Here is a 26,839-nt window from a genome sequence, read left to right on the forward strand (position 1 = left end):
TGTCATCCAGATCAAGTTCCTGCATTGCTATTATGCCGTGAGAAATTCTCAGTAGCTCAGGTTTTGACATTCACTATAATAGAACTTCCTGCGTGAGTCAGACTTGAAAGATCTGATGGCAAATCAGTATCTGAACCCATCTCGATACAGGTTGGAGACTACAGTCTTGCTATTAACTTGGCAACATCAGCAAGATTTATGGCACCACTTAGTATTACTGAGTCCTCCCCCCACCCCGGCCACTCTTGATATAAAAGCTCAAATAAAATTGTGTTTGCAATGAGGCCTCTTACTGAACCTATCTCTGGACTATAACACTTCAGATTACAGGTTACAGCGCACATGATTGTTCTCTTCCCCCATACGAAACAGAATCAAAATAACCTCCCTCCACATAGAAAACTAGTATGTCAGATAAAAGACCACATAAGTACCCTTTTCACTGACATCCAATTTTGTACACACAGAAATCTCTTTTTTGAGGGGGGTGGGTATGAAGAAGTATTGAATCATATAAGCCCCAATCTGCCATTTTAATGGCACTATGGTAACAATACAGTGGTAACTCACAGTACATTTTTCCTTGCAGAATATTAGTCAGGACCCATGCAGGAAACCATCTTTTTCCATAGCATGCATGGGAATGCTGCAGCATCACTCAAATCATCATCACAGGGGCTTTTGCTACCTCCTTTCAAAGTGCAAGGAAGCTGTGAAGTTAACAGGCACTCACCTGGGTTGCAGCCCCACAACAGTTTATTCCATTTACCCAACATTTCCCTAGCAGTTAATTTCTGCATTGAATTTGAGTTTTTACATGATTGAAAAGCTGCTTCTGGAAATACAGTGGAGTACAGTGGTACCTCGGGTTAAGTACTAAATTCGTTCCGGAGGTCTGTACTTAACCTGAAACTGTTCTTAACCTGAAGCACCACTTTAGCTAATGGGGCCTCCTGCTGCCGCCACTCCGCCGGAGCACCATTTCTGTTCTCATCCTGAAGCAAAAGTCCAATATTTACACAGGAAAAAAGTACAAAATCCCCCCCCCCCAAAGTTCTTCAAGGTTTTTTGTTTTTGTTTTTGTTTTTAAGTAATAAAAAGTTTTGTTTTTTTTACTTTAATTAAAAAAAGGAGAGAGAGAGAGAGAGAGAGAGAGAGAAAGGAAGAAAGACACAGTAAGCAGGGTAAATAAATTAGGGGGGGGGAATAAAAAGAGCTGTGTGTTAAATAGAAGGAATAAAAAGAACCAAGTATGCCAGTTCTTAACCTGAAGCACTATTTCTGGGTTAGCGGAGTATGTAACCTGAAGCGTATGTAACCCGAGGTACCACTGTATAGCACATTTCCATGTTAGTTGCTTCCGGGGGAAAAGCCATTTGCAATAACATGGAAAAGACTGCTATGGATGCTTTCAGACATGGGGAATATTGGGTTGGTTTTCCTGATTATAACGCTAGGGCTTCTGTTCCATTTTCTAATGTTCCTTTCACACTGCAGTAGCTGTTATGCGGCTGTGGCTTTTTGACCAATATACCAGCATGTCATGAAAAATTTCATTCACACCAGCAGGTGTGGAGTGACACAGCAAGATGCCATTGGACAACATTGTTACTCTCCCACCCTTTTCACACATGTATACTTCTGTTTCCCCATGAAAATGGCAGGAAACATCTGTACGCTGGCATATCACCCCTAATTTCATCACTTTACTTCTGTGATTTTCTGGTTTAATGGGGTTGCAAATGGATATTTTCTGGAAGCCATTAACATGGAAATGAGCACTAAACTTCCACTATATTCTGCTAGATTTCTGGAAGCAGCTTTTACGTCATGTGAAAGCTCAAATATAATGTAGAAATTAACCGTTAGAGAAACATCGTAAAAATGGAATAAACTGCTGTGTGAGTGCAGTCCAGAGCTTTGGATAAAAAACAAAAACAAAGAGGGAATTGGGAACCCCTTGGACCACCTCATCTTTTAAAGTGCCACTACCTTATGTACCAAAAATTCCACTCCCCACCTAATAATAATACCTTGCCCATCTGGTCAGCACCTTCCCCCCAAACAAACCCCCTGAATGTGGAAAAAAATCTAGGGTCTGAAACATTTGGAGCAATTCTGCTCCTAAATACTTTGGGGGGGGTCCTAAACACTAAAATTAATAAATGTTAGGATTTGGGGTTATTTGTGATATGAAGAGAGAATATAAGCTGCAAAGGAATTCCTGGGTAGCCTGGCCAAACTAGGGCTGTTGAGAGAACCACTGTGGGTCATTAACAAGACAATGGAACTTCTTGTTTCAGGTGTGACCAGAGACTGGAGATTTGGTAGGTTGCCAAGGTAACTGCTCTGGAGGAGGGCAAGGGGCTTCTGGGAAGAAGAAAGAGGAAGAAGGAGATCCAACTTGGGAAGGGAGAACGAAGGACTGCCTGCAATGCTTTGGGCCATGCTGTAAGATCTGGACCCCCCACCACCACCACCATGCAGACTGAAGGTGTAAATATGTCAATCAAACCATATTTCTTAAAGCACGACAGTCTTCACCCTGTCTCCCATTCCCCAAAGGGACACAGACCCTGTGTGGGCGCCTAAGATCCCATACGCATTTGCCACTGCTTGGCGGAGAGAGGGGACAGGCACCAAGCTTGTCTAACAATACAAAGCATATGCACCACAGTGGCGTAGCATGGTTTTCTGGTGCCCACGGGAGGCAAGTGTGTACCAGAGGGGCAGGATGCAGAGAGTGAATGGAGCCCACCATGCCAGCCTGGCCCTTGCTGCCAAAGCGACCCCCCCCCACTGGAGCCAAGCAGGGCAACGCTGCATTGCCTGCCCGCCTGTACAGGGGGAGCCCAGCCAGCTGATGCAGCCCTTGGCAGGCGAATCCCCCTGACACCCACAGAAAGGAGTTTTGGGCCAGGCCATGCTACGGTCAATGCCTGCCTGCTTCACTCCATCCACACCCACTTGCACACTGAGCAAGGAGTGAGTGTTGGCAAGGTGGCCATTCAGCAAGGGCGTTGGCCATTCAGTGAGAGGGCCGGGGACACAGTAGCAAGGCAGGCTGGGCTCCAGGGCCTTGAGACCCCAGGCAGCAGTCAGGGAAGGACGGAGAGCAAATCGTAACAATTTGGGAATGTTCTAAATACAGCAGTATCCAGCTTCATTCATTGCATCCCAATATTGTTGCAACCAAACAAATGGTGCATTGCTTTCTCAAATACAGCTGTCTTGCTCCAGTTTCCCTTCCTAAATTAGTTGGCCCATTCAGAGGATCTTTTCTTATCAGCAACGGCAAAAATCTTTTAGTTCTTTTGGCCAGATTTCTGCCAATTAAAACACAGCTTGCCTTAGAAATTTGCTTCTTCTAAGTGGGGAACTAAAGCTGAAAAACAGAAGAGGCATTGGGAGATTTGGACAGCATACTAAAACTCTTCACATTTAGTCACAATTGTGCAATTAACTTAGTGTGTGCAATGTAACTGTTTTTCCTACTGCAGAATGTAAGACACTTGGGTATTTGAATTTGGGAGTTAGAACTTTATTGATAAGGACTATAGCTCAGTGGTGGAGTATCTGCTTTGCAAGAAGGTCTCAGGTTCAATCCTCAGCATTTTCAGGTAGGACTGGGATGGACTCCGGCCTGAAATCCTGGAGTACCTCTGCTGCCAGTCAGTACAGTGGTACTTTGGGTTAAGAACTTAATTCGTCCCAGAGGTCTGTTCTTAACCTGAAACTGTTCTTAACCTGAAGCACCACTTAGCTAATGGGGCCTCCTGCCGGGCCGCTGGAGCACAATTTCTGCTCTCATCCTGAAGCAAAGTTCTTAACCTGAAGTACTATTTCTGGGTTAGCAGAGTCTGTAACCTGAAGCATATGTAACCTGAGGTACCACTGTGAAGTCAATATTGAGCTAAACGGACCAATGGTCTGACTCAGTATAAGTCAGGTTCCTATCTTCCTGTGTAATAAAATCATGAGCCAGTTGGTGTCTCTAAAAGAGCAGGATGAAGGGACTTAAGATGATGAAAAGAACAGAAAGCTATTGCATATTTGTTTAGTACAGTCATACCTCATGTTGTGTCTGCTTCAAGTTACGTCTTTTCAAGTTGTGTCCCGCAGCAAACCGGAAGTACGGTTACTTCTGGGTTTCGTCGCTCGCGCATGCGCAGAAGCACTAAATCGCACTGTGCACGTGCGCAAATGAAGCACTTCCGGATGTGAACACTTCGAGTTGCGGATGTGCCTCTGGGATGGATTACGTCCACAACTCGAGGTTCCACTGTACTGGAAGAAAGATTTGTGAAGAAATTAGCAAACAACCCCACCAAAACAATGATTCCACCTAAATATTTTCTCACCCCCATGGAAGCTGAATAACCTGACGAAATGGGAAGTGCTGATCTTACGAACTTAAAAACCATCCCAGTTTCAGTCTATGGTATATTGCTAGATCCAAATAGCAAAAAATAAAAAATGAAAATTTGACCCAGAGCTGGCCTTACCATTAGGAGCAACATTAGAGGTACTATTAAAAGAGAAAGAAAATGTCTGTTAGCTTACTATTATAGTTTCACTACAATGGAGGAAAGGTCCCTTTTGTATTTTCTGCCACAGACATCAATGTCTTCTACTGCATCTGACCTAAATTGAGATTTCTCACAGGACCAATTTTCACAGTTCTGAAATGCCAACATTTTGTAGGAAACTTGGAAAAGATTAAGCCAGATGGAGTGAACTATTATGTCAGCACAGGTCAAAGCTTCCAAAAGAGTGTTTTACACTAACAAATCAGTAAGCAATAAGAAGATCAGTTTCATCTACCAAAAAAAGAGAAAATATAGATTTGAAATTTCTCATTATTCTGCTCCAATCTCTAGGTACAGATCCAGCTACTCAGCTCTTACAGCATTTGAGAATTCTAGAAGAAGAAAGTCTAAAAGTCTGAATAGTAGATTGCCTGGCCATTATAAATTTCTCATGGAATAATACTGGGGAACAGAGATAATGGAGGAACTCATTATATATAGCTAAATAACGTCAAGGATGTTGCCGAAATGTCAAAGTCCAAACACCTTATTAATTTTGGATAAGAAGTGTTGTGGCAGAAAAGGTTGGATTACGTTTATTGTCTGGGAGCAATAAAAATATTAAAGGAGCCAAAATATTGTAAAGTTTCTTTCTTGACTTATTGAATATAAACTTACAACATTGGATGTTGATATAATGGCAGTGGCATGGCGTGGCGTGGGGGGTGTAGGGGGGCTGGCCGCACCGGGCGCAACATCTGGGGGGGGTGCTCGCACTCGAGTACTAAAATCCACGGGTTAGGGGGCGCAAATTACTTGCCTTGTCCCGGGTGCTGACAATCCACGCTACGCCACTGTATAATGGCACTGGGGAGAAGACTTGCGCAAAGAATGTGTTGCAACTGGATCCATGCATTTCATCTAACACTTGGGTTTGAATTAGCTCACACAACTTTTTAACAGAGTATAGGTCCAACAATATGTTAGCATTGCTGTTTATGTTAACGCATGCTTGATAAAACATTATTGCAGTTATTTGAAACAATGCTGATAGCTTAGTAGTGAAAGCAAAGCAATTAGTTCATTTTCGCTTGCCATCATTTTCTTTATGATCAAATATTTAAAAAATCTAAGGCTTGGGGGGGAAGAAACCTATCTTCAACTGATATCAGAAAAGAGACAACAGCAGACTTCAGTGACCAGGGTGTTGCGTAGCTAGGGTGTCATTGTTGCCATTGCCAGGTATACTTTCACTGTTTATTTGGCAAGGTACTTGGTCTTTGTATGTAAGGTCACAAAATGTGAACTATACTCAACAGAGAGTTGCTTGTATCGTGGATAGTCTTTCACACATTAGGTACATCCAAAGCTGTCTTGTAGTAATTCAGTTCACTGGTTTATCTGGAGCTGCATGATTAACTCTGTCTGGCAGTGGCTGTTCAAGGTCTCAATTGGAGATCTTTTCGTATCTGCTACCTTGGATTCTTTTAACTGAGGATGTCAGGGATTGAATCTGGAAATTTCTGCCTGGAAAGTATATATACTCTACCATTGAACTATGGATGGAATCAAATGCAAGTCATATATATATATATATATATGCAGGTTTTGGTGTCCTCGGGTGTCTTCCCGTGTAAAAGTTGGGGTGTCTAGGCGACGTTTCGACGAGGTCTCACTCGTCATCTTCAGGCTGGTGCTTTCGGCTTCTTGTTACTGGAACAGAGCAGGATCTCAGTGTTTGAGTTCCTATAAATACTGTTGAGGAGGTGTGGTGTATAGCCTCCAATGTTCTGGGCAGAGAGGAGGTTCCCAGGCTAGTGTGCCTTTTCTTCTTTTGTTCCTTAATTACTTGAGGGATATCTTGAGTGATTTCTTGAGTGATTTCCTGAATCCCACTTAGGTGGGTCATTAGGTGTGGATTAGTTGCTAAAGCCTTCGTGTCTTGAACTCTTGAACTTTGTGAAGAGTTTTTCTGAGAAGATGGCTGTACTGCACTTGGTTGTGCTCTGGCTTGGCTTCGTGTATAGGGGCGAGCTGTGGTTTTGTGGCCTGTGCCAGCCAGATCTGTGTAGGGATTGCAGGGGAGTGCAGCATCCGGAGGTGCCACCCTGGTTTGGCTACTGGATGGTGTCTGTAGTTTATCTGTGGAGAGGGTCTGGGTTTGGGTCTGGTGTGGTTGATTGGTGATGGCGTTCTGTGTGCCTCTGGATCTGGTGTCAGATTTTGTGGGGAGGGCTAATTTCCAGATGTCTGGCAAGCGGGATGTGTCGTCACGCTTGTTCATGTTGTGAGGGTGTTTCTCTATCTCGATGGCTTCCATGATTATTCTCTTGTGGTGATGTTCCATGTTAAAGAGCAATTTGGAATCTGCAAAATTAATTTCGTGTCCTGTTTCTTTCATGTGTTGGAAAAGAGAGGAAGTTTTTTCTTCTTTTTTGACGGCATTCTTGTGTTCTGCGATACGTGCATTTATTCGTCTGTTTGTTTGTCCAATGTACGTGGCTGGGCAGACTTTGCAGGGTATTTCATAGACCCCTTGGTTTTCCAACTGAATTTTATCCTTGGGGTTTCTGAGGATATTGGCTATTTTTTGGTTGGTGCAAAAGGCTGTTTTGATATTGTGTTTATGGAGGATTTTGCTAATTTGCTAACGTCGCCTAGACACCCCAACTTTTACACGGGAAGACACCCGAGGACACCAAAACCTGCATTCCTGTACCCGTGAAAATCTACGAAAGCATATATATATATGTATATATATATATATTCTCTTAAATGTGTTTTCACCATTTGCTGTCTAGGTAACCAGCATTCACTCTGGTGAAATGGTAGTTTGGTTTGTTAATTCAGCAAAGAAATGAAAAATGAAATGACATTCCACTTTAATATAAAGGCCAAATTAAAGAAATGTAGTAGTCTTCTACCAGTAATCAATTATTTTAATACCAGCTATTTGGGACCAAAATCTGAAACAAAGGCTGGATCCCTCCTTTCCACAGGGACTTCTGCAGCTAGAAGGACGCTCAGTAATTAGAGCGGATAGAACCGCCGAATCCGGGAAGAGCAGAGGAGGAGGAATTTGCGTTTATATAAATAACAACTGGAGTTCGGACATTAAACAAATGGACACGCATTGCTCTCCTGATTTGGAGTATCTAGTGGTGAAGTGCCGCCCTTTCTATTTGCCACGTGAGTTTAATGTTGTTATAATAACAGCGGTGTATATACCTCCCGATGCAAACACTACTACAGCTATGGGCCACCTGCTAACTGCTATTAGCAAACAGCAGCGGGCCCACCCGGATGGAGCATTTGTGGTTGCTGGTGATTTTAACCGAGCCGATTTAAGGACTGTGCTTCCTAAGTTCCACCAGTATGTTGATTGTCCCACCAGGGGGGGAAATAACCTGGACCGAGTATATAGTAACATCATGCATGGATACAAGACCAAGCCCTTGCCCAATTTGGGGCAGTCAGACCACATATCCCTACTTATGATACCATCATATAGACCTCTCGTACGTAGAATTAGACCATCAATTAGAGAGATACGAGTGTGGCAAGTAGGTGCATCTGAACAACTTCAAGATTGTTTTCGGAGCACCGAGTGGTCGCTTTTTGTGGGGAATAATGTGGACACATACGCTTCAACAGTACTGTTCTACGTTAAAAGCTGCGTCGATGTCGTCACTACCACCAAACAAATACGGGTGTTCCCTAACAACAAGCCCTGGCTAAACAGGGATGTGTATTTGCTGTTAAAGGCAAGAAATGCTGCTTTTCACTCTGGTGATGCGCAACAGTATAGAGAAGCCAGAGCCAAATTGAAAAAGGGCATTAAGAACGCCAAAGCTATGTACTCCCGGAGGATCGAAAAACATTTTGAGAGCTCCGACCCTCGTCGAGTATGGCAAGGCCTGCGACAAATTACAGGGCAAAATATTAAAAACGAACTGGCTAGCAGCAGTGCGCACTTAGCTGATCAACTGAATCAATTTTTTAGTCGCTTGGAGGTGGGAACTGGAACTACCGACACCACAGCATTGGCTACCAGCACATCATCAGAAGCTACTACTGATAGACAACCATTTTTACTACAGACCTCTGATGTACAACGTGCCTTTCGGTGCATTAACATTAGGAAGGCAGCTGGACCGGATGGAATCACGGGACTGCGCTGCAGAATTAGCTGGTGTATTTACGGACATTTTTAATCTATCCCTGTCGCAGGGTTCTGTCCCTACCTGTCTGAAGACATCGATTATAGTGCCAGTCCCCAAGCAGTCAGTGGTGGTATCTCTCAATGATTATAGACCAATAGCCCTAACATCTGTCGTTATGAAATGTTTCGAGAGATTGGTGCTAGATCATATTAAGGCTGGTCTTCCATCCACTCTAGACCCGTTCCAGTTTGCATACAGAAGAAATAGATCTACTGATGATGCTATTTCCATCGTTGTCCACACTGTACTGAGTCATTTAGAACGACAGGGAACCTACGCAAGGCTGTTGTTTGTGGACTACAGTTCTGCCTTCAATACAATTTTGCCAGACAGGTTATTTCTTAAAATGATCAATTTGGGTATACATCAGAAGATCTGTCTGTGGGTAAGGAATTTCCTGACTGACAGGCCGCAGACAGTGAGAATGGGACCTTACTATTCTTCTACTCTAGTATTAGGCACAGGAGCTCCTCAGGGATGTGTGCTAAGTCCCTTTCTCTATTCCCTGTACACATCTGATTGCACCCCACTGTATAAGTCCAACACAATCATCAAATTTGCGGATGATACAACAGTGGTGGGGCTCATTAGTGAGAACGATGAGACTGCTTATAGGAAAGAAGTACAGGGGTTAATTCAATGGTGTAAAGAAAACAATCTTATGCTTAACACCAAAAAAACCAAAGAACTCATAGTTGATTTTAGGAGAAAGAAAAGTGTATTTTTACCATTGCACATAAATGGCGAGGAGGTGGAGAGGGTTGGTAGTTTTAAATACCTGGGCATTTATATCTCTGAGGACCTCTCATGGACTGCAAATATTAACATGGTTGTGAGGAAGGTGCAGGGGAGGTTGTATTTCCTGAGAATGCTCAGGGGACTGAATCTATCTCAGCACCTACTCCTGTCCTATTATCACAGTACCATCGAGAGTGTCTTAACCTATAGTATATTATCGTGGTATGGAAACAGCTCTGAAACGGATAAAAAAGCTTTACTGAGAATAACAAAAATTGCCCAGAATGTTATAGGGCTCCAGCTACCAACCCTGGATGAGATCTTCACGTCTCGCACTTTGAAGAAGTCACACAATATCCTGAGAGATCCCACCCATCCTGCTCACAACTTCTTTGAACTGTTGCCTTCGGGCAGAAGATATAGGACAATGAAAATACGAACCACACGCCTTCTGAATAGTTTCTATCCAAGAGCTCTGATTGCACTAAACAATGATCTCAGGGCCAGTTGTAAGAAATAGCAAGCAGGGAGTAGGAAGGAATGAGATAGGGTTTAGGTCATGTTATGCTTTTAACAGGTCATGTTATATTCTGGATTATGTATGGTTTATAGATTATGTCTGAACGGGATGAGAGTGTTGGAGGTACGTGCAAATGTGTATGTGAAGCCGGTCTTTGGGTGGGTGTTTGATTTTCGTTGTTGTGTATACTGTGTATATACGGACAATGACAAATAAATTTCTATTCTATTCTATTCAAAAAGGAATAATGTCTTAGGAACCTTCAGCCCCTGAAAACTTCCAGTTCCTCCCTTTGCCTCAAAAACTATGCAGTCTTTTGAAAAATGAATTAATGTGTGCATGAACTGGGAGCTATGGAATGTTGTGGTATGCAAGTAAACAGTTCTGCTAGTGGCAATGAGTTTTAGGGGCACAATGGAAATTCCTCATCCTCTCCTCTCTTCATGTGACCCCCTTGCAACCCTGAAATCTACTCTGGGACTTCCTCCAACCCTCTGGAGCAGACTTACTGGACATGTATGGAGCACATCAGGAGAGGAGAGGACAGGGAAGTTCCATTGTGCAGCCAAAGCTTCTTTCACAAGCTGAACTGTTTACTTGCATCCTGCCCATAGCTCCCCAAACAGAAGTGATGATGTCTAATGCTGCCTTCTTGTTTTCTTTTTTATGAAACAAGGAACTTTTTCGTACAAAGTAAAAGATGAGACTATTTTACATTACAAAAGAAATTATCCACAAACCTTCACCCATTAGTTAGTACATAATAATTCATCACTCAGTAGAATTCTGTAACCTTTCCCCACCGCTTGACATATAATTACTACTTATTCAGTTTTACCCAACAAGTTCTAAGAAGCAATGTAAGTTGTTTTTCAAGTAAAATTTATTAATGTAAGAATATTTGTGTCTCAGATAAAAGTGCATTCCATTATTTCTTCTTAGGCTGCAATAAAATACATTTTATAGCAACCGTGCAAGAAACACAAAGTGATATCCAAGGTAATAGTAAAAAGTAGCTTCAATGAACAATTTCAAAAATGTCTGTGCAAATATGATTTTCATTGTCTGCCTTTTAAATATTGCCCAATACTATTCCTTTTCAGAAATAAATTTTGCAGACTGTGCACATCTTCACTATGCCCTGCTAACCACAGGTCCTATTATGTGTTTAATAATTGACTATTCAATAGAGCATTGAAGCATTTTTATCTGGAGCTAATTCACCTTTGTCTGTGCATCAGCATGTTCACGCAATGAATTACAGACATGATCTTCTAAAGCGCCTCAAGGCTGTGTGCTGTATTTAATCCAACTTTGTAAAAAATGTAGTGAGCCCCATTGTGTGGCTTGGAAAACAAGATCTTAAAACTAGTACATGTAAAACAATGATATATTGATGCACATTTTTAATCAGTCTAGGCTTTGGCCCTTCAGATAGTAAGTCAGCGCATTATGAGCCCCCGAGCAGCAACTGAATGCCTACAGATGTGCTGTTGCAAAGCTATGTACTATTGTCAGCCGGAAGCAGAAGCAAATTCTCCAATAGAATGCTAGGCATGTTTACAAATCTCCCTGCAGTTTCCCTATTGACATCTATAGATCAGATGTCCCAAGCTTATAGATCACAATTTTGAGATGCTGCCACATCAGCACATAAGGTGGCCATTTACAAGTATATACCGTTTTGCTTAAAGTGATGCAGTATGTTAATTGCCTCTGTTCTCCCATCTCCCAAACCACAGCAGTCTATGTATCAACAGGAATTCTTTGAAATACTCTTTATGTATCATTAGGTAATGGTGGAGGCCCCCAAAGCACCATACGATTGAGCAAAACTGAGTTCAGGGTCACCCCAAATGGAACCGCCATTGTATCAGGGCTGGCCAATTTCTTTACTATCCAGAAGGAGGAGTGGGCAGCACCCCCTGCCCAATCAATGTCAGTTCTAAAAGGCACTTGAACCCTATTCGTGCATCCTGTGGAGCAGGAATGGTGTCACCCATACTTCCAACCTTCCCTCACTGAGTGGGAAGTTCTGAAGTGGGACTGTAAGTACTTTAGCACATTCAGGGAAATGGTTCTTCTCTAGCTTTTCCCTAGACCACTGATAGTGCAGCCCCCTGGCTGCCAAGCAAGCCCCCCTCTGGTGGCTCTGGACTTCTTGTCAGGCCCAACATTGTTTCTATATCTGGGGGTAAAGGGGAAATGGTCTGAGGCTGAGGCAGGGCTCTAGATGTGCTGTGCTGGAGGAGCTGGGCAATTTGGGTTGCATGACCGTGACAGGGGGCTCTCTGGGTTCCTAACAGCATTTGAAACTCCCATTGTTCTAGGCACATTTTGCAACAGGGAATTTCATTAGCGCAAGCTGTTTCTGAGCTCTGGGCACAGTACTGCGCCTAAGATTTCAGATTAAAACTGCACAGTGGAAGGAAAGGCGGACCTTTTTCTGCCTCCCCACTTCCAGCCACTCTCTGAAGACTGGAGAAGATATCCTCTTAAGAATATTAGGGAGATGAGCAGGGGAAGCATGGCTTTGTTTTTTGCAGTCTTCAGATGAGGACTAGACCACATGAAAAATGAACATAAGATTTTAGCTGCAGTTCATTCATTTTCAGCTTTGTATTCTTGTTATTAAAAAAGTGCACCTAGACATTCCGTTGTTGCGCCCATAACTTAGCTCCTAGCCATTTAGCTCCTAGCTTTCATATCTCAGTTTCTAACACTGGTTCCTAGTGGCGCTGGGGGTCTCCAATCCTCTTCCATCGGTGAGGTATCCCCTGAATTATAATCAGGCTTTACTCTGGCACAGGTACATTGTGTCCTCTGATCTCCTGCACAATAAAATATGAGAAGATGCCTGCAATGGGTCTGCAGCAATAAAGCACACTTGCCTTTCACCACCATCACTACTCTAGTTATAACCACTTCTGTTGGTTTACAGGATGCCAAACCACCCAGCTTCCTGTGCTACAACTCCTACTCGCATGGCTAAGTTGTTCTCAACTTTTGTGGGACCATTTACAGAGCTTCAGTCAAGAAAGCTATGAAGGCTGAGAACAGCAGTCCTATTCCCTCTACCAATGGTGGGATCACCAGGGCCAGACTCACCACTTTCTACCCTGAGAAACATTCAGTTTTGTGAGCTGGGACAGCTAGTGCTCCCAGGTATCTCCAACTTCAGCCCCTTTACCCTTTCTCATTGGAGTGAATGATTCCTATTGATTGCTACCGAAGAAAGTAAATTGCATCCTGTCATACAGGTAGGTGATAGCATAAGATAAAGCATAGCTCTAGTGAGCAGCTCATGCACATTAATCTTCCCAAACTTTAAACCAATATTCTATGCCACCTAGACCTTTATCAAAATTATTTACTTGGTACCTTATATATGGGTAACCTTTGTATACTGAACCTACTTATGTAAATTCATGTCTCACTAGAGCGGATGTCACATATAAGACAAACTACCACCTTAAGCAGCAGCAGATGTGAAGTGTCGGACAAAACTCCTTCACTTTTATTGTTTCCTCCAAATGAAGCTAAGATGCTTTAGTTAAGATAGTGGAGGAGTTGTATCTGCAGTGTGCATCTCAAAGATTGTGGTGTTTGAGCAAAATATTTCATTGTTAATCCACCTTTTGTAAGAACTAGAATCCTGATTTCAAGGTTATTAAAAGAGATCGGGCACTGCATCATATTGCATTCACCTGTGGCCAGTAACTGATTATTCTGAGGGAAGCAATTACTCAACATAGACTCCAGCTCATTGTTGAATGCCAAATTTTGCATTTGGGGGAAGAAAATGACTCTTGAATATATGCTCTGAAGCATGAGATTTGATTACCTTTATCATCACTTGCAAGCCCATAAATGTTGCAATAAAAGAACATAAACGCATTCAGCCCTTTTTCAACAGTTCATGCACAGTATTTTTGCTTGCTTAATTATCTTTTGTGGTTGTGAACTCCACAGATTAAGAATATGCAACTGACAATTTCTTCTATTACTAATCCTGCTTTTCAGTGTTATAGTAGAATCCTAAAATCTTTGTATTTATCACCACTGTGAATTCTGCAATGACAGAGGAAGATAATCCATTTCTTGCTTCTTCTTTTTACTCTCTCTGTTCAGAAAAGGGATGGGAAATTCTTTTTTCTGACTTCTCCCTCTTTTGAAAAAAGGACAGGAGAAGCTACAGCTCAGCTCAGAGGGTCTTATGGTAGGCAGTTGATTTGGGGGAGAACTAAAATGGATTTGCTTCGCTCCCTGTGGTTGAACTCAAGGCAACAAAGTGGTAGAGGTGTCCCTGGGAAAGTAACATGCAAAATATCAGAAGTATGGAGGCAAAGGCTACAGTTATGATGAATTGGGGTGTGTGAAGAAGCTTCAGGCTTATGTTCTGCTCAATAGAAGTAGCAGAAACTAAGTGCAAAGCTGATTTGATAGGAATGGGTGTGTGGGCATGAGACAGAGGCAGAAGGACTTGAATTTCCAGCATTTTCTAAGCAAGCATTACTAGCTAAGTGCACAGAACAGACCACAATGTAATAATGCATTGAAATCCCTTCCCCAAAGCACTGGGATAGGAGAGCCCTCCTGGTAAAGTGATTCCCATTGGTTAGAAGTTAGACCTATCAGTCATTCAAAAAGCTCTCCACCTCCCTCTCCACAGCCTGTTGTTTCTCTTATATGGCAAGCTTAGAACAAAGATTTCCATTTTTGCAGACACACTATCCACAGTGTTTTTAAACATCCTGCTCTCCAAAGGACTAAATAGTTTTGGAGGCCCCTGCTTTGAACAGTTCCTGCTTCAACCCAGAAAGCCCCAACTCTGTCCAAAGCAGCCCTGCTTCAGGATTTTTCTCATCCCTTTGCACCCTACATAGTGCATCTCTTTCTACATGCATATTATTCTCTGTTTTCTAGTTACCTAGAACAATGGTGGGAAGTTCTACACTGGACATCCTCAAGCAGAGACTGAACCATTAACTGTTGGTAGATCATCTAGCTCTAGATATCTGGCATCAAGCATGGAGTTGAACTAGATTGCCTAATACTGCTTTGTTCTTTAGTCCTCTACCTTCATTCATCTTTGTACCAGTGAACCCATGAATGGAAGAACTGAGGTCCTACCTGCTGGCTCTGCCCCAACCTACACATGTTTAAGGGCTTTAGTGCACTGTTTATTCACAGGGCCTTTGGATGACTAGAACAAGTGTGTGTGGTCCCAATTCCTCCTAGTGCTATTCCGTATGGGGGGGGGGTTCTGACACAGAACCCAAAGAACCCACTGTCCCTACTAGGACCAACACTTTAAAGCATCTTGCATGATCGCAAAAACAGAAGACAGAGTCTTTGCTGCCACTCCCCGCCCCCCATGTTAGTGGTTTTTGCTGCTCCCATCCTTAAAAGCTCAACAACTTTTGACCTCCTCCCGGGTGGGTCTTTGCATCCCAGCGGCACATATGCTAAAGACGGCCCTGAAAATAACCTTTGTTTTCCCAGCTATATGAACATCCAAAAATGTCGCTTTGGCAGCAATTAGGCATTAAAAAAGCTTTCATTGCTCTTGTGCCCTTGCACATTCTCATTATCAGGTTTCTTTCCACATGCTGTTCTCACTCTTTAACAAACACTGTTCATGCCTATTGATTAACAGCACCTAATATTTATTTAACAAGGAACTTCATTTTTTCCCCCTCGCATCACAGCTTCGGATCTGCTGTACTTTCACACCAGGGCAGGTATTATCAGTTTGACTCTGATCCTGTTATGCCCGCATGACATAGAGAATGCATGTTAAGACCTTAATTATGTAGCTTGTGTTTTGTAAATGGTATTTATTTTTAACAGAGCCAGGTGTTTTTCATCTGTTTGCAAATAATTCTCTTTTGCACCTAGAAATCTAGGAGAAACAGGAGAAAAACAAGAGAATTTACTTTAAATAAGACATCTTTGGGAAATAGCTATGTATATCTTGTGAGAGGTAAAAGTACTGAAACGTTATTCTACAAACAACAAATATAAATTGGAAGTTATTATTTTGTTGTTGTTGCTGCTGCTGCTGCTGCTGCTATAAACTATGCTCACCTGTATCTGCCTGTTTACACGAAACAAAACACTCATTCACTGTAGGTACAGTATATCTCATGGATTGTGACATTGTGGGCTTGTCCAAACTGGGCTTTACCATGAGTTTGAATCTAAGATTTCTGAGCAGTGTCCACATGATGCTGCCCTCAATCAGAACCCATCCCACGTATTTTGTTGTATTAATTTGGATTACACGAATCATGGGAAAATCTGAAAAGCAAACAAAACCCAAAGCAAATCTGCAGCTGCCTGGCTGCTGGAGCAGGAAGAATCCAGAGGTTGCTTGCAGAGTTGAAGGAAAAGAAGGGCCTTTATCCTGCTCCCCACTTCTAACCATTCACTGAAGACTGGAGAAGGCATCCACATATTAAAGGGAATGGGCAGCATAGCTTTTTTTTAAACAAAAGTAAACAGATATATTTTTTAACTTCTAGCAGATGCCATCCAGTCAGTGCCAAGAGGTTAAAAGGTAAAGGGACCCCTGAGCATTAGGTCCAGTCGTGGCTGACTCTGGGGTTCTGGCGCTCATCTTGCTTTATTAGCCGAGGGAGCCGGCGTACAGCTTCCGGGTCATGTGGTCAGCATGACTAAGCCACTTCTGGCGAACCAGAGCAGCACACGGAAACGCCATTTACCTTCCTGTCGGAGCGGTACCTATTTATCTACTTGCACTTTGATGTGCTTTCGAACTGCTAGGTTGGCAGGTCATTTCACATGTATTCCCAGCACTGACAGTATTTCTGAACAAAGGTGGAAAGAAAACCAATTTAAGATTATCACAGATGCTGTCTGATCTGCAGGGATAATATGTATTGGAGCAAAGGAAGTCCAACCAGGACATTTCACCCACAGAAGAGATTGCATAGCAGAGATGAGAGCTACATCCCACAATCCATTGCTGTGTTAAAGAGGATCCTGAGGCACAGCTCTTGGATCATGTGCACTTGTGTGCAATCTGACAGTTGTTCCACAGCATCCTGTGTGATGGTTGTTTTTTTATTTCATTTATAATCTCTCTATCTCTCTCTCTCTGACACACACACACACACACTTAAAAAAACCATTTGGAGAGTTCCTAAGGTATCTCCCATGCAGGCACTGATCAAACTGCTTAGGTTCAATACTGCTATATCAGGTGCTTTCAAACCATGCCATAGCACCACTGCAAAAGGTATGCAGGATGCACTTGGACTGCATCTTTGGCAGTAATGAAAAGGAAGGTAACTTTCACCTGGCTTTTATGCAGCTCTTTGTTTACAGGATGCCTCCTTTTGTGGGCTCATTTCACTGGTGAGCTCTACAGAAATGATTAGGCTGAACACAAGTTAGCTGCTACTGTCAGTTTTTGAATTAACTACATACAGACTAGGTATGTACAGTGCAATCCGATACGTACCTACTCAGAAGTAAGGTTCCAGTGGTGCTTACTCCCAAAGGAAGTGTGTACTAGGATTGTAGCCTTAGTGAAAAGCAATAGTCTCTAACTGAAAGGAATATGCAATCTGGCCGTTGTCCTCAAGAGACAGTTATCACCTCATCAACTGCAGCTAACACTTGAAACTCTGCTGCAGCTGCCATCTGGCATGTGAGCAGGGATCTAGGCCTAAATACAAAACAATAAAGATGGATGGGAGATTTGATGATTTGTTCAGCCAATTGCCACTTTGTGTAGAATTCTGTGTATTAAATGATGTAAAACTATATTTCAAGGTTACTCTGGGTATGCTTTATCACCTCATCCATCAAACTGTCTTAGAGGGTAAAACATTTTATAGCCAAATGGGGAAAACCCAGCTTAATCACACAAATAACTTTGGTTTACCTGATAGGTTTTATTTCTTAAACAGAGAGACCAGATTTATACATCCACTGGAATTTATATTTTAGAACTGTTTTATGGTATTTTACAGCTGAAGACAAAGGAAGAAATTAGGCTAATGTAATGGACAGATCACAGTGAGCATAATCCTGCCTGTGGCATTTAGGGAGAGGGGTACTATCCAGCCCCATCACTGATGATGGACCTGGGCCAGTTACCATTTTCCAGAGTAACTTTCAATGCTGCCATGATAAAATGTTCTCTTGAGCTACTTGGAAGACACATGGGATCCAAGTGCAACCCATCTGCTGATATCTGGCAGCAGCACTAAGCCAGAACTTTTATCAATCTTGGCACAAGCCTTTGCCCAGAAACCTAGAAATCTGTACAGTGTGAACATGGAAGTCAATTCCTCCCTGCTTTCAATATGACAGAAGTTGGCCTTCACCACCATGCAGTAGGCATGATTATGTGCTTTAACTCATGTTCAGTCAACTTTGCAATATGCCTTTTACCTCTTGTGCTCTCAAGCTGTTGTCTAGCGTATTTTATCAGCTGTAGGTCTCTGGTATACCAAGATGCAGAATAGACTTCGTAGTACTGGAGAGGGTGCTTACCAAACATGTCAAGAGTCTCATGTCTCATTATATAATAGCTTCAACGGGGTCTCCTGCTCTATCCACAGGAATTCAGGAATCCATTGGATTCCATTAGTCTCTGGGAACAGTCCTCCTCCACCACCACCACAGCAAAGGGGAAGGACAAGAGCGATGAGCTAGCTAGTAAAATTCTGGCAGCTTTACCAGACAGTCCACTCCAGATGCAAATACTAAACACCATTCAGTCAGCACTAAGAGACTTTCCTCTACCTAGAGAGTCCATAGTAAAATATGGACCATGGCATATTGTGCTCTCACAAAACTCTGTAGGCAGTTGTGGAAAAACTCTTCTCTCTGCATCACATCTGCAGGTGTTGACAGTCTCCTCCTGTACCTACAGATGGCAGCACTGCTTAGCTCAAGTATGATCTACATCAGTTTGGATGGGATAGTGCCATCTTAAATTTGCTTTACAAATTTGATTCCTCTATTTTTTTCCATGCAGAGTTCAATCTGCCCTCATCTCTTCTTCAAAATGATTAACCCACTACAATCTATAAAGGGGTGGGAAACCTCAGGCCTATGTACATGCAGAAACCTCTGGCTTTTGTGAGGCTGGGCTGCAGCCTACTGAACAAAGGTAAGAGTCACATCTATTGCTCCACCCACCATTGGCATATGGCCCTTGGAAGGTTGGCCACAAGGAAATGCAAGCCTCAGGCATTTTCAAAACAGATTCCCTTCTGTGGACCCTTATTATGTGTAAAGTGTAAAATGACAAGGACAAGCAAGTTGTTTCAACAGCTACTTACCACTCTGGAACATAAAATGACTTTCACCTGGGATCTAACAAATGCTAAACCTGAATATCTTCCGGGGGGGGGGGGGCAGGAATGCACAAGACCTGTTAATTTTAACAAAGATTTAAAAGCCTGGAGAATATGAAGTGTTTTCTTTCAGTGACACATTTCTTGTTAATGCTCCCTTCATGTTTTCCTCTGAAATATTCTTAAGTGGTGTTTACTCAGCCAAAGTGTTCAGAGAAAGGGGGATTAATGGTTTGAGAACGTAAATGTAACCTATTCCTATTTGACCTTCATAGTAAGCTTTCAATAACCAATGTAAGAGCCAATGTAAGATTTCAGGAATCGTGTATGTGTGTGAGAGAGTGTGTGTTGGGGGGGGGGGAGAGAGAGAGATGGAGTCATTTTGCTGTTACTATTGTTAAACAATTGGGAGACAAAACTCTTGCTGATCCACCTCAAATTTCTAGATACAGTGGTACCTCGGGTTAAGAACTTAAGAACAGACCTCTGGAACAAATTAACTTGAAACTGTTCTTAACCTGAAGCAGCACTTTTGTTAATGGGGCCTCCCACTGCTGCTGCACCGCCGGAGCATGATTTCTGTTCTCATCCTGAAGCAAAGTTCTTAACCCGAGGTACTATTTCTGGGTTAGCTGAGTCTGTAACCTGAACCGTATGTAACCTGAAGTGCATGTAACCCGAGGTACCACTGTATATATCAATCTGCTGTCTGCCAAGCCCTGGTCTAATGGTTGCTGTGTGACAACACAGCATTGAATGTCCACTGCCTTTCAAATCAGCTGGAAAGTGTGTCACTTGTGCTTGCCAGCTGAGGGCTCAAACAAGTTTTACCTGGAAAAGTGTGTGCAAATACATCCTAAACCATCTGTTTGAATCTCCATGGGAGATAGCCAATTTTGATTTGGAGGTGTATAGAAATTATGTTCAGATGGGGCAATTGCCAGCTGCCTGTGTGATTGCCTCTTTGTCTCCCATTCATCCTGCATATTTGTAAAGAAACCAATTATGATATCCCCCGATATCTTTCTGCCAAAGGAATTGTACCATATATTTTTCCTGTCTTCCCAATGCATTTCTTCATACCAGAGGTATGCATTGGTAAGGACCAGTGCCAGAAGAACAAAAGGCTGTGTTGACTAGCTCTGCTGATTTGTTGGCAGATCTTAGAAATTCATAGCTAAATTCTGCAGCATTTCTGTATTCATAACTCTAACTGAAGTTCAAGGGAACTTTGAATTAGAAGGATCACAGTAAATGCCAAGCTTCTGGCAAGCCTGCTGATCTCGGGCATCCTCCAGAGATACTGTGTAATTGGCAAGCTTTTGCTTCCCATTTGTACTCTTATTCTCTGCTGAAGCACAGGTATTTGTGTACTCTGAGCCACAAACCATGTAATATGTAAAGGGCATTTTTGCAAACACTTTGCAGATACACTTTTCTTTAGATATCCTCTAATACTTGTCCAATAAACACAACAGCAGTACACAGCAGGACAGTTAACTAATTTTAATTATGCTGTGATTGCATATGGAAGAAATCACCACAATCATATGCAAATGATTTAGTTGTGAATTTTTTTAACAGTCTTCTTCAGCATCAACAGTTTTTTGTGTATATGTGATGTTTGTTATCCATCAATAGGTCAGTGAGTTAATCTGTTACCTTAAAAATCACTTTTCACCATGTGTTTCACCACTGTCTGTGTTCTGAAGGTTGGGTCCCATGCTATATACCAATGTGGTACGATGCAACAGTATTTGCACTGAAGGGCAGGGCCTTTATTGTAATGTCTCCTGTCCACAGCTATGGAATCAACTCTGCAATGAGGGCCATAACTGTCTGGGGAAGTTGTAAAACACACCAATTCCAAAATGCTTTGGCACACTGACTTGTAATAAGGAGATGGATTTCAATGGCTTTGAAAGCCATTCTTTTCCCTCCTCCATCCTGAAAAGCCTCTCCAGAAGGTTGAAGAGTTTCCTCCTGGACAGATTGTGGGCTGTGTCACACTGAACTTTGGTGTGGTGTCGGGGAGACTGCCCAAAATAGGACAGAGGAACCTTGCACATAAAATTTCTTTACCCAATCTTAAGCAATCTCTCCGCTCAGTCTCCAGAGTGGTTTTTTTTGTGGGGGGAGGATGCAAGTGACTGCAGGGGTGAAGAGGTTGGTTGTGCAAACTGCAGTCCACAACCCAAGGTCTTCTATTGTTGGTATGAAGTATACAGTTCCTGATGTTCTGAGTGTGTGTAGAGGTGGGAATTGTTTGCATTGTTCTTGACTGTGGTTTTGTTGTTTTAATTTATTTTTTAAGCTGCCTTGAGTTTTGGAGAGATATGATACAGATGTTGTAAATAAAAATAAAGAATTATAAAGAATAACAGTTCAAGTTACATTATTAATTTTGCTATGGCCTTAAACTACTTTAAGATTATTGGTGAATTTTTGCAACCTATTTTTATTCTAGGATCTAATGTTGTAAGGCTAAATGCAGCATTCAATCAATGAACTGGTCAGAGTAATTTATTGCAAAATCCTTGTTTGCTTAAAAACAAAAACAAAAAACCAACGTTGCCGATTAAATGGAAAACTTACAAAAACTATGGGAGGCAGATGCCTTCTTGGGAGGCATTTCCCATTTTTGCCTTTCACGAATGGAAGTGCCTTCACTAAGGGTGTGCTTTCTGCTTCATGTGTGTGAATCATCAAAAAACAAAATCCCCCCCCCCTCAAAATGATTGTCTGTTTCATGTGCATATTTAATCAACTGATCAGCCTCATACTTATATTTTTGAAAAAAGCATCCAGGTGACTTATCAAGTTTAAAACAAAGACACAGTATACAAATATAGTAACATAGCCAATAAAACACCATAATTAAAATATAATAATAATAATAATAATAATAATAATAATAATAATAATTTTTATTTATACCCCGCCCTCCCCAGCCAAGGCCGGGCTCAGAGCGGCTTACAAGCAATAATAAAGCAGCAGCAAGGATACTCATCGCACAGTATTGGAAGACTCAACAGCTACCCACACTGGAAGAATGGCAGATGAAAGTTATTGACTATATGGAATTGGCAGAAATGACCGGCAGAATCAGAGACCAGGGTGAGGAGACGGTGAAGGAAGACTGGAGGAAATTTAAGGACTACTTACAGAAACATTATAAGATAACGAATGTTTGATGACATCGGATTGAGGGTGAATGGGTATTTGGGAAAAAGTGATCAGAGAAAGATTTAATATTTTGTCAGACTTAAGGAAATGCAACTATCTACTAGACTTTAAGAGTATTAGAAAATCAAAATATGATAGAGGAAAAGAATTTGCAGACAGAATATTTGATTTGGAATACAGAGAAGGAAGGTCTGGGGAAGTCGGAGAAATAAGTTAATGTAAAGAATATAAGGAGACAAAAATTGTTTTTAATATGTTTATTTTCTTCGATGTATTTTGCTGTTTTGTGTTTGTGTGTTGTAGTACCTATTTTTCTGTTTTTTCCCTTTCTTTTTCTTTCTGTTGCTGTTCTGAGGTTGTTTGTTTATTGTTGTTTTAAGTTTTTGTTGTAAAACTCAATAAAATATTATTTAAAAAAAAATGCAAGCAATAATAAAAACAAGATGGATGATTACAACTTAAAAACAAAAGTAAAATACAACATGAAAATAATGTAACATTAAAATATTAAAATGTAGCCTCATCGCAGGAGGAGAAGGAAAAGAAAAAAGAAAAAAGAGAGAGAGAGAGGGAGGGAGGGAATCAAATTGGCTCCAAGCCAAAGGCCAGACGGAACAACTCTGTCTTACAGGCCCTGCGGAAAGAAATCAGATCCTGCAGGGCCCTGGTCTCATGAGGCAGAGCGTTCCACCAGGCCGGAGCCAGAGCTGAAAAGGCCCTGGCTCTGGTTGAAGCCAATCTAACTTCCTTAGGGCCTGGGACCACTAGGGTGTTGTTATTTATGGACCTTGAGGCTCTCCGTGGGGCATACCAGGAGAGGCGGTCCCGTAGGTACGAGGGTCCTAGGCCGTGAAGGGCTTTAAAGGTCAAAAGCAGCACCTTAAATCTGACCCTGTACTCCACCGGGAGCCAGTGCAGCTTGAAAAGCACTGGGTGAATATGCTGCCATGGCAGAGACCCCGTGAGGAGCCTCGCTGCAGCATTCTGTACTCGCTGGAGTTTCTGGGAAATATAACAGCAAGCATTAACAAAATCCCCTCTACAGGCGTAAACTCATCTGCCAGAGCAAACCCCCCATCATATCAAGCAGCTAAATAATAGTCCAGGGAAACCTGACAGAATATGTTAAAATTTACAGAACTGCTATACAGTTTTTAAAGGCCAAGGATAAAAGGAAGCTCTTTCCCTGGTGACATAAAGATTGTAAAGGGCTCCCTGGAAACAGTGGTGGAAGTAGATACTTTCCTCAGATAACAGCTTGTTGTGAGTTGGACAGGGGATTGGGCTGTATGCCTGAGCCCCCTTCTCATTCCTGGATCCAGCACGGATTCAATTCCTAGAATAGCCAGGCCAGCTTCCTGGTAAAGGAAGTAGCTTTGTGCTAGACATCAGATGGGTAGGCCCTGCTCCCTCAAGTCGCTAGTAGTTAGAAAGGCAAAGGCCAGAGTTGAGAGTTGAGAGCATGTGAGCTAGAAAGTAGAAGCAAAGTAGGCTGGGCACCTGGGAGACAGAACCATGCCTGATTTCTATTGGAATCCAAGCAAGACCTTCTTGGGATGTTAATGCTGTGAGCCCCTCCAATGTAGGCTCAGGTTGTATATATGTGTAAATAAATCATACATCATAAAGATGCCACAGTCTCCGCTGTCCTTAGTTCTAAGGAAACCGAACCCTGAGCAAGTGCCTGGAACCCCTGTAATCTTACACCACTTGGAGATTGGGATGGGGTGCAAAAAGCTCATTATGCGAAGTGTGAAATGGCCACTACTCTGTATCTCTTTTCTCCTCTTACTGACAACATCTAATTTTTTCATAACATCTTTTGTCATCACGCTATGTGACTTCCTGCTTCACCAGTTATCTGAGGCAGTGTGAAGACACATAGCATGAGGGCAGCATCTCACAAGGTTTGTGAAACTAGGCACAATTGGGAAGAGAGTAAAAGGCCTAAAGTAGTAAGCTAAAGAACTTACCATCACTGGTGCCTGCAACACCCCAGCCAGAGGATGGCAGAGGGTAGTATACATCTTGCAGCTCCTAGTCCTTAGAGCCATAGCCTACGGAAAGAAGCACAACAGTGACTACATGGGCTAGTGAAGGTAGGTCATGACTGAGCATCCTTTGCAGTAACTGAACCAAGCAGGGGCCCTACAGAGGATTAATGGTGCTCTGGAGATCTTGCACCCACAACAGTGAATGGCTTTCTGCCACGGTATCTGCAATGTAGCCTGAGTGTTGTACTTTATGGTGCCTCTGTCCAAAATGTGGGCCAAGGGAGAGAATCGTGAACACTGGGCTGGTATCTCCTGCTCCCCACCCAATCCCTATGCCATCTCACAAGACGCACTCTCCTTTGGGTCTCCAGCAGTGTTGATATGCTTACCCACCCATGCAAGTCTGATACCTTGCACCAGCAAGCCCATGTATTGTACAGCAGAGCAAGGTTCCCACTGCAGAAACATCCTGTTGTTACAGAGATCCCAACACTTTTCTTTGCAGGTATGAGGGGGATTTCATCTTACAGTCTACATTTCTGAGGCCAATTGTGAGGTGCCTCCAGAACACAAATGTTTACTTTGATACTCAGCCTTATTGCATGTAAGCAGCTTATACATATCTGTGATAAACTTGTAAATAATAATGATAATTTTATTCTCTAACACTACTATATTTTCCTTTGTGGACTTAATGATGCTGAAAATCTCTTTAATGTCTATCTAATCGGCTTCTATTATCCATTTCTCTATTCCATTTCACAAGAGAGAGACCACTTTACTCCCTCTTCAAAGAAGGAAATCAGGACAAAGGTGCCTGCAGAAAACTGGTGTGGGGCCCCAATTCAGATCAGAAACATTCCAGACAGAGCCCTGTAGCTTTTTTCTTCAAAAGAAGACAGCTTATGCAAGCTTTTGCTTTTCTTTTTTTTAAAAGGGTGAACAGCATAGTGTGTCATTTAGAGACCCTGCAACCTGGCTAGTTTTCAGGTATGCCTACATTAGAAAACAGCTTTCTTTGTTCTTTTAAATCCAGAGGAATTACATGCAATTTCCAACAACGCCTAGAAAAATATTAGTGACAACGCCTCAAAAATCTCTGTACCCAACTGCAGTGTATTTCAGTTTCTTAAGGAAAAGTATTCCTTAAAATTCCAGATCTTGCAGAGGCCTAAGTAAGATTTCTCCATTGTAATATATTGTGTGGGTGTACTTTTGGGGTGATAGCTAACATTAGAGTAAACCCATTGAAATTTGTGGTCTTAAGTCATTTAGGACACAGCATGATTTAGTTGAATATCACCTATAGTTTCCCAATTGTTTTTGGTTATGTGTTTGTTTTCTTAGAGCTTGTGCCTGAGAATTATGGAGAGACTACATCTTTGTGCTTGTAGATGCTGTATCTGCTACTCTACCCTCTCCTTTTAACCCTATTTCCCATATTTATCTTTTTGGGCCTGAAAACTTTGCTTTGGGATATGTTCTTTTGTTTTGCATGACAGGAATATTTTAATGTGCACTATGAATGCTGAGCAATTGTAGATGTGTCAGGGCTTGCTCTGGGTGGGCATCTCAAGTAGGATCCCAGATGTGAATGCCCCCAATGTTTATAGGAAAACAAAGAGAGACAAACAGACAGACAGACAGATCACCCAACTGGCACAGTTCTTTCTCCTCTCCCCAAGTAATGTAACCTAATCATTGTAAATATTGATAAACAATGTCTGACACAATTCTGACACAAAGTATAACTTATTTGGAAGCTCAGTAAAATTAATCTAACCTCATCTGATTGCAATTTTCTCATAGGTTCTGTGTACCAAATGTTTCCCAGCCAAAAGCAGCACTCGTTCCTATATACAATGTACTATTTCATACCGTATTTTTCGCCCAATAGGACGCACTTTTTCCCCTCCAAAAATGAAGGGGAAATCTGGGTGCGTCCTATGGGGCGAATGCAGGCTTCGCGGACCTCTCCGCTAGCAGCGGGAGCGCTCCCGCTGCTGGCGGAGAGGTGCCTGCATGCTGAAGCCTGCGCGCGCTGAGCTCAGCGCGCCCAGGCTTCGCGGACCTCTCCGCTAGCAGCGGGAGCGCTCCCGCTGCTGGCGGAGACGTGCCTGCATGCCGAAGCCTGCGCGCGCTGAGCTCAGCGCGCCCAGGCTTCGCGGACCTCTCTGCTAGCAGCGGGAGCGCTCCCGCTGCTGGCGGAGACGTGCCTGCATGCCGAAGCCTGCGCGCGCTGAGCTCAGCGCGCCCAGGCTTCGCGGACCTCTCCGCTAGCAGCGGGAACGCTCCCGCTGCTGGCGGAGAG

At 42.6% G+C, this 26,839-nt stretch overlaps 1 long non-coding RNA gene across 3 annotated transcripts in view; it reads right to left on the bottom strand.

Annotated features, from left to right (window-relative positions):
* Positions 1 to 26,839, bottom strand: part of LOC310678724 — an 89,961-nt gene that overhangs the window by 58,800 nt on the left and 4,322 nt on the right. For 2 of the 3 annotated variants that reach the window (XR_014511895.1, XR_014511896.1), the window contains exons 2-3: positions 24,508 to 24,591; positions 19,334 to 19,425 (exon numbers count right to left, since the gene is read on the bottom strand). This is a non-coding gene — a long non-coding RNA (uncharacterized lncRNA). Of the gene's footprint in view, positions 1 to 15,662; positions 15,916 to 19,333; positions 19,426 to 24,507; positions 24,592 to 26,839 lie in introns of those variants that run through there. The other variant, XR_014511897.1, reaches the window with a different exon arrangement.

This window comes from Podarcis tiliguerta, assembly GCF_965153285.1.
Source record: "Podarcis tiliguerta genome assembly, chromosome: 5".
Lineage (NCBI taxonomy): Eukaryota > Metazoa > Chordata > Lepidosauria > Squamata > Lacertidae > Podarcis > Podarcis tiliguerta.